Source organism: Syngnathus floridae, chromosome 10 (assembly GCF_059516105.1).
Source record: "Syngnathus floridae isolate MCC-2025c chromosome 10, RoL_Sflo_1.0, whole genome shotgun sequence".
NCBI classification, from domain to species: domain Eukaryota; kingdom Metazoa; phylum Chordata; class Actinopteri; order Syngnathiformes; family Syngnathidae; genus Syngnathus; species Syngnathus floridae.
The window spans coordinates 317,479-327,500 of record NC_142422.1 but is presented as its reverse complement, the minus strand read 5'-3'; the positions used below and the strand labels follow the sequence as shown (position 1 = coordinate 327,500).

General features: G+C 29.8%; 1 long non-coding RNA gene across 7 annotated transcripts in view; it reads right to left on the bottom strand.

Moving 5' to 3' along the window:
* Window positions 1-9,966, bottom strand: part of LOC148391503 (uncharacterized) — a 10,284-nt gene extending 318 nt beyond the window's left edge. The window contains exons 1-6 of one of the 7 annotated variants that reach the window (XR_015861078.1): window positions 9,861-9,964; window positions 9,538-9,641; window positions 9,371-9,467; window positions 8,958-9,275; window positions 8,828-8,882; window positions 1-293 (exon numbers count right to left, since the gene is read on the bottom strand). The exon at window positions 1-293 is cut by the window's left edge and continues 318 nt beyond it. This is a non-coding gene — a long non-coding RNA (uncharacterized LOC148391503). Of the gene's footprint in view, window positions 294-8,827; window positions 8,883-8,957; window positions 9,276-9,370; window positions 9,642-9,708; window positions 9,761-9,860 lie in introns of those variants that run through there. The other 6 variants (XR_015861084.1, XR_015861079.1, XR_015861081.1 and 3 more) reach the window with 6 other exon arrangements.
* Window positions 9,967-10,022: the final 56 nt, after the last annotated feature.

The window sequence follows — 10,022 nt, the reverse complement described above, 5'->3', positions numbered from 1 at the left end:
TGCCACCCGGTGGTAGCACTTGGAATTCATCTAGCCTGTCTGATATGGTCAATTTCATGAGGATGCTAGTATTAAGACGACCACTCTGGCCTTTACTTCACTCTGAACTGGGTGGTACCACCCAGTACATGTACCGAGGCTGGCCGTGTAGTTACGCAACTGTGCTTTGAATTGAAAGCTAAGGTCCTGGAAGTTACTCGCTATGTTTATACATTCAATTGACTATAGCAGCAACCTGGACTGGACAGCAGCAGCCTTCTTTGTAGTCAGACAGCCAATGGGGACGCCAAGCCCTGCAGCAAAACATGCAAGAAGTTTCACATTCAAGAGATGCACCATCGATTGAGGCACATCCCGAATGATGACTGACACCAAAGTTGACTTTATTTACAAGACCACCAACAGGAAGCCAACACACCACTGTTGATTTTATTCACAAGTATGCCCACATGATGCATGACGATTCAAAAACCAAAAAATGGCTCTGACCACATTAAAACAGCTTTTACTCGTACAGAAAAATGTACCAACATCCTGCAAGATTCTGAGTTCGGTGGCCATTTTAAAGCAGGGTTGCCAAAGATGACATACTGATCGCAACAGAAACCGTTTGTACACTTGTCGTTTGCATCTATGGGTGTCTGGCTACTTGGCTTTTGTCAACAATTTAGAATGCATGCAGCTTTTCTTTGTGTAGTTAAAAAAAAAAAAAAAAAAAAGCCTGACACTGCATATTTAACAAGTCAATTTTTTTTCAGCCTAACTTTACAATTGTCTTGTCATTGAGAATGTCTCAAATGATTCCAGTTTGTATGCACGATAGACTGCCAATGCCAATGTTTAAAATGGACCACTTGAATTCAGTTCACAGTTTAATTGCAGTTCAGTGGTACACACACACAGTTACAGTACAAACAGTTCATTTCATGATTAAAAAAACAGTAAAACAACAATATTGCAAAATGACGCGGCGCAAAACAAAACATTAAAAAAAAAGAAAAACAAACAATACAAAACAAACAATACAAAACAAACAATACAATACAATACATACAACACATACAATACAATACATACAAAACAAAAAAAAAGAAAAACCAAAAGAAAAACAAAAGAAAAAACAAATACATACAATACATACAAAACAAAAAAGAAAAAACAAATGAAAAAAACAAAAAAAAAAAAAACAATACATACAATACAATACATACAAAACAAAAAACAAAAAATACATACAATACAACACATACAATACAATACATACAAAACAAAAAACCAAAAACAAAACAAACAATACAATACAAACAATACATACAAACAATACATACATACAATACATACAATACATACAAACAATACAATACATACATACAATACAATACATACAATACAAAAAAACAAAACAAAAAAGACAACAAAACAAAAAAACAAAAACAAAAAACAAAACAAAACAATACATACAATACATACAATACACACAATACACACAATACATACAAAACAAAACACAAAAAAAACAATACAATACATACAATACAATACAATACAATACATACAATACATACAATACAATACATACAATACAAACAATACAAACAATACAATACAATACATACAATACATACAATACATACAATACAATACAATACAATAAATACATACAATACATACAATACAATACAATACATACAATACAATACATACAATACAATACAATACATACAATACAATACATACAATACAATACATACAATACAATACATACAATACAAACAATACAATACAATACAATACAATACAATACAATACAATACAATACAAACAATACAATACATACAATACAATACAAAAAAACAAAAAAAAGAAGAAAACAAAACAAAAAACAAAACAATACATACAATACAATACACACAATACAATACATACAGTACATACAAAACAAAAAACAAAACAAAAAAAAAACAAAAAATAAAAAATACATACATACAATACAATGCATACAATACAATACATACAATACATACAATACAATACATACAATACAATGCAATACAATACATACAATACAAGACATACAATACATACAATACAATACGATACAATACGAAACATACAATACATACATACAATACATACAAAACAAAAAACAAAACAAAACAAAAAACAACAAACCAAAAACAAAACAAAACAATACATACATACAATACAAAAAAATCCGACGTCCGGATAAGCGGTGGATGGCTGGGAGGCTGGCTGGATGGGTGGGTGGATGGGTGGGTGGGTGGATGGGTGGGTGGATGGGTGAACAAAAAACAAAACACAAAAAACAAAACAAACAATACAATACATACAATACAAACAATACATACAAACAATACAATACAAACAATACATACAATACAATACATACAAACAATACATACAAACAATACAATACAAACAATACAATACAAACAATACAATACAAACAATACAATACAAATACAATACAATACATACAATACATACATACAATACAATACAATACATACAATAATTACAATACAAAAAAACAAAAAACAAAACAAAAAAGAAAACAAAACAAAAAAAACAAAACAAAAAACAAAACAATACATACAATACAATACAATTCACACAATACATACAAAACAAAAAAAACAAAAAACAAAACAAAAAACAAAACAAAACAATACATACAATACATACAATACAATACAATACACACAATACATACAAAAGAAAAAACAAAAAAAACAAAAAACAATACATACAATACATACAATACATACAATACAATACATACAATACAATACAATACATACAATACAATACAATACAATACAATACAATACATACAATACATACAATACAATACATACAATGCAAAAAAAACAAAAAAAACAATACATACAATACAAACAATACAATACATACAATACATACAATACAATACATACAATACAATACATACAATAGAAACACATACAACACATACAATACATACAACACATACAATACATACATACAATACATACATACAATACATACAATACAATACATACAATACAAACACATACAATACATACAATACATACAATACAGACATACAATACATACAATACATACAATACAATACATACATACATACAATACATACAATGCAAAAAAAACAAAAAACAAAACAATACATACAATACAATACACACAATACAATACATAAAGTACATACAAAACAAAAAACAAAACAAAACAAAAAATAAAAAATACATACAATACAATGCATACAATACAATACATACAATACAATGCAATACAATACATACAATACAAGACATACAATACATACGATACAATACGATACAATACGATACAATACAATACATACAATGCATACAAAACAAAAAACAAAACAAAACAACAAACCAAAAAAAAAAAAAAACAATACATACATACAATACATACAATACAAAAAAATCCGACGTCCGGATAAGCGGTGGATGGCTGGGTGGCTGGCTGGATGGGTGGCTGGATGGATGGGTGGATGGATGGGTGGGTGGGTGGATGGATGGGTGGGTGGATGGGTGAACAAAAAACAAAACACAAAAAACAAAACAAACAATACAATACATACAATACAAACAATACATACAAACAATACAATACAATACATACAAACAATACATACAAACAATACAATACAAATACAACACAAATACAATACAATACAAACATACAATACAATACAATACATACATACAATACATACAATACAAAAAAACAAAACAAAAAAGAAAACAAAACAAACAAAAAAAAAAACCAATACAATACAATACAATACACACAATACATACAATACATACAAAACAAAAAACAAAACAAAACAATACATACAATACAATACACACAATACATACAATACATACAAAACAAAAAACAAAACAAAAAAAAACAAAAAAATACATACAATACATACATACAATACATACATACAATACAATACATACAATACAATACATACAAAACAATACATACAATACAATACAAACAATACAATACATACAATACAATACATACAATACAATACATACAATACATACAATACATACAATACATACATACAATACAATACATACAATACAGACAATACAATACAATACATACAATACAATACATACAATGCAAAAAAAACAAAAAAAACAAAACAAAAAAACCCAACAAAAAAACAATACATACAATACAATACAATACAATACACACAATACAATACATACAATGCAAAAAAAACAAAACAAAAAAACAATACATACAATACAATACAATACACACAATACAATACATACAATGCAAAAAAAACAAAAAACAAAACAAAAAAACCCAACAAAAAACAATACATACAATACAATACAATACACACAATACAATACATACAAAACAAAAAACAAAAAAAAAACAAAAAAACAATACATACAATACATACAATACAAAAAAAAACAAAAAAAAAATACATACAATACATACAATACATTACAATACATACAATACAATACATACAAAACAAAAAAAACAAAAACACAACCAAAAAAAAAACAACAAAAAAACAATACAATACATACAATACAATACATACAATACGTATAATACAATACATACAATACATACAATACAATACATACAATACAAACAATACAATACATACATACAATACATACAATACAAAAAAACAAAAAACAAAACAAAACAAAAAAAACAAACAAAAAAAAACAATACATACAATACAATACACAATACATACAATACATACAAAACAAAAAACAAAACAAAACAATACATACAATACAATACACACAATACATACAAAACAAAAAACAAAACAAAAAAAAACAAAAAACAATACATACAATACAAACAATACAATACATACATACAATACATACAATACAAAAAAACAAAAAAGAAAACAAAAAAGAAAACAAAACAAAAAAAACAAACAAAAAAAAACCAATACATACAATACAATACACACAATACATACAATACATACAAAACAAAAAACAAAACAATACATACAATACAATACACACAATACATACAAAACAAAAAACAAAACAAAAAAAAAAACAATACATACAATACAAACAATACAATACATACAATACAAACAATACAATACATACATTACAAACAATACATACAATACAAACAATACATACAATACAAACAATACATACAATACAATACATACAATACATTACAATACAATACATACAATACATACAATACAATACAATACAATACAATACAATACAATACATACAATACATACAATACAATACATACAATACAATACAAACAATACATACATACAATACATACAATACAATACATACAATGCAAAAAAAACAAAAAAAACAAAACAAAAAAACCCAACAAAAAACAATACATACAATACAATACACACAATACAATACATACAAAACAAAAAACAAAAAAAACAAAAAAACAATACATACAATACATACAAAACAAAAAACAAAACAAAACAATACATACAATACAATACACACAATACATACAAAACAATACAAACAAAACAAAAAAACCAAAAACACAACCAAAAAAAAACAAAAAATAAAAAATACATACATACAATACAATGCATACAATACAATACATACAATACATACAATACAATACATACAATACAATGCAATACAATACATACAATACAAGACATACAATACATACAATACAATACGATACAATACGAAACATACAATACATACATACAATACATACAAAACAAAAAACAAAACAAAACAAAAAACAACAAACCAAAAACAAAACAAAACAATACATACATACAATACAAAAAAATCCGACGTCCGGATAAGCGGTGGATGGCTGGGAGGCTGGCTGGATGGGTGGGTGGATGGGTGGGTGGGTGGATGGGTGGGTGGATGGGTGAACAAAAAACAAAACACAAAAAACAAAACAAACAATACAATACATACAATACAAACAATACATACAAACAATACAATACAAACAATACATACAATACAATACATACAAACAATACATACAAACAATACAATACAAACAATACAATACAAACAATACAATACAAACAATACAATACAAATACAATACAATACATACAATACATACATACAATACAATACAATACATACAATAATTACAATACAAAAAAACAAAAAACAAAACAAAAAAGAAAACAAAACAAAAAAAACAAAACAAAAAACAAAACAATACATACAATACAATACAATACACACAATACATACAAAACAAAAAAAACAAAAAACAAAACAAAAAAGAAAACAAAACAAAAAAAACAAAACAAAAAACAAAACAATACATACAATACAATACAATACACACAATACATACAAAACAAAAAAAAAAAAACAAAACAAAAAACAAAACAATACATACAATACATACAATACAATACACACAATACATACAAAAGAAAAAACAAAAAACAATACATACAATACATACAATACATACAATACAATACATACAATACAATACAATACATACAATACAATACATACAATACATACAATACATACAATACAATACATACAATGCAAAAAAAACAAAAAAAACAATACATACAATACAAACAATACAATACATACAATACATACAATACAATACATACAATACAATACATACAATAGAAACACATACAACACATACAATACATACAACACATACAATACATACATACAATACATACATACAATACATACAATACAATACATACAATACAAACACATACAATACATACAATACAGACATACAATACATACAATACATACAATACAATACATACATACATACAATACATACAATGCAAAAAAAACAAAAAAACAAAACAAAAAAACCCAACAAAAAACAATACATACAATACAATACAATACACAATACAATACATACAATGCAAAAAAACCAAAAAAAAACAAAAAAAACCCAACAAAAAACAATACATACAATACAATACAATACACACAATACAATACAATACACACAATACAATACATACAAAACAAAAAAAAACAAAAAAACAATACATACAATACATACAATACAAAAAAAAAAAAAAAAAATACATACAATACATACAATACAATACATACAATACAATACATACAAAACAAAAAAACCAAAAACACAACCAAAAAAAACAATACATACAATACAATACATACAATACATACAATACAATACAATACAATACATACAATACAATACAATACATACAATACATACATACAATACAAAAAAAAAAAGAAAACAAAAACAAAACAATACATACAATACACACAATACAATACATACAGTACATACAAAACAAAAAACAAAACAAAACAAAAAACAAAAAAATAAAAATAAAATAATACATACAATACAATACATACAATACATAATACAATACATACAATTACATACAATACGATACATACAATACATACAAGACATACAAAACAAAAAACAAAACAAAACAAAACAAACAATACAAAACAATACATACATACAATACATACAATACAAAAAAAACAAAAAACAAAACAAAAAAATACATACAATACAATACATACAATACAATACATACAAAAAAAACCAAAACCAAAAAAAAACCCCAAAAAACAAAAAAAAAACAATACATACAATACATACAATACATATAATACAATACATACAATACAATACATACAATACAATACATACAATACAATAGATACAAAACAAAAAACAAAACAAGAAAAACAAAACAAAAAACAACAAAACAAAAAACAACAAAACAAACAATACATACAAATCTTGGGATTTCCTGGGTTGAGCTGGATGAAGTGGCTGGAGAGAGGAAAGTCTGGGAGTCCCTCCTAAAGCTGCTGCCGCCGCAATCCGACGTCCGGATAAGCGGTGGATGGCTGGGTGGCTGGATGGATGGGTGGCTGGGTGGATGGATGGGTGGGTGGATGGGTGGGTGGATGGGTTGGATGGGTGGGTGGATGGGTTGGATGGACGGGTGGATGGGTTGGATGGGTGGGTGGCTGGATGGGTTGGATGGGTGGGTGGGTGGGTGGGTGGATGGGTTGGATGGACGGGTGGGTGGACGGACGGATGGATGGATTGACATAGAACACATACAATACCCTGCCATACGCTACCATACACACAATGCATACAATACAATACATACAATACAATACCATACAATATCATACCATACTATTTGCTCTGCATCTGGGAGTTACAATTATAGACATTGAGTAGAGTGGCAATGGCATGATATTTTTGCAACAATTACACATACCAACTCCAGTTTGATATTTAAAATATGTATACAATTATCAGTATATTGTAATGAGTTATAATAATTACAAAAGTATCCGAATTATAATAATTTAATTTTATCATCCATCAACTCACTCAAAAATGTCGGCATGAATCGAGCAGTCGACTAAACGGGAGAAAATCACGCTCGCAAATGTTTGTTGCATAACGGAAGGCGGGCGGGCGGGCGCCATCTTGGAATAGATTTGAACATGACGTAACAAATTTGTCACATTCATCAGTTTGCATAACACGGAAATAGCACACTATATGTAATGCAACATTGTTAATTTGACGAAACACAACGCCAAAGAGGTTTGAAATACTGTAGCGGCAAAACGACAGTCGCGGTGGCCGGGACGAGTGTGAAAAGATTTTCAAGATATTTGTTCGCATCAAACAAACAAGGCGTCCGTCGTGAGAAACGGCAATGAACGACAAACATTTGATAGCTTACCCGAGAAACCGCCACACGGTCGGTGGCGCCTGCATTTGATAACTCGCCTTGAATCCTGCAACAAACAAACAAGGCGTCCGTCGTGAGAAACGCCAATGAACGACAAACATTTCCTAGCATGTTAGCTTACCTGAGAAACCGCCCGCTGCGCGGGTGATTGCACCGGTATTTGACAACACCCGAAGACATGACGTCACATCCGTCAATTCAAATCTTCCTCGCCTGCTCGTCCAATGGTGCTTTGCACACTAGCGTACCACGTGACAGGCCACTTCACACGCGGGCGGTTGCACCTGTCGCTCACCTCAAGACTGAAAACTGCCTTCAAAAACCTAAGTGCCACTTTGCCCGCCTCCTACCTCTGCCCAAATTCAGTCTGACCAATCACAGCGCAACTGAAATTGGCTTGACCACGCCCACCTCTCCGACAGGCAAGACTGAAACCTGCCTTCAAAAAAAAAAAAAAAAAAAAGTCACAAACTTTATGCAGAAGTGAGTGAAAATCGACAAAGCACAGCTCGCGGGTAAGGTCGGGTCCCGAACCATGGTTCCATCGTGTTAGAGGCAATGACGTTTACCACTTGACCAAAGACTCGTGTCCATGACAGTGACAGAAGGGCAACCAACGCTCACCTCAAGACTGAAAACCCAAATAGTGTTGGCTCGTGAGTGAACGATTCGTTCAAAGAGATTCTAAAGATTCAGTTCACCTAAAAGAACTGGAATGCACATCAGTACTTGGGGAGCTTCCGTAGTTGGTCTTTTAGCAGGCCCCGCCCACAAGTACCTCCACATTGGGTCACGTGACTAACAGCTATTTACATACAATAAAATAAAGTATGAAAACGTTATTAAAAAAACACACACAAAATCATACATACACAAGACCAATGCCGCTGGAACGAGCTGGACTAAAGGAAGACATCCGTTTAAATTTGGTCAGTTTTAAGAAATAAGGAAATCATGAATATTAAAAGAGGATTTTTTTTTTAAACGACAAAGACGACAAACATTTGCTAGCATGCTCGCTTACCTGAGAAACCGTCCGCCGCCGCCGGCCCGCGCTCGGTGGCACCTGCATATGATAACTCCCCTTGAGCGAGCACACCTGTCTTCAATTGACCTAAAGCCCTGACGTCACATCCGTCGATTCAAATCTTCTTCTCCTGATCGTCCAACGGCACTCGGCACACTG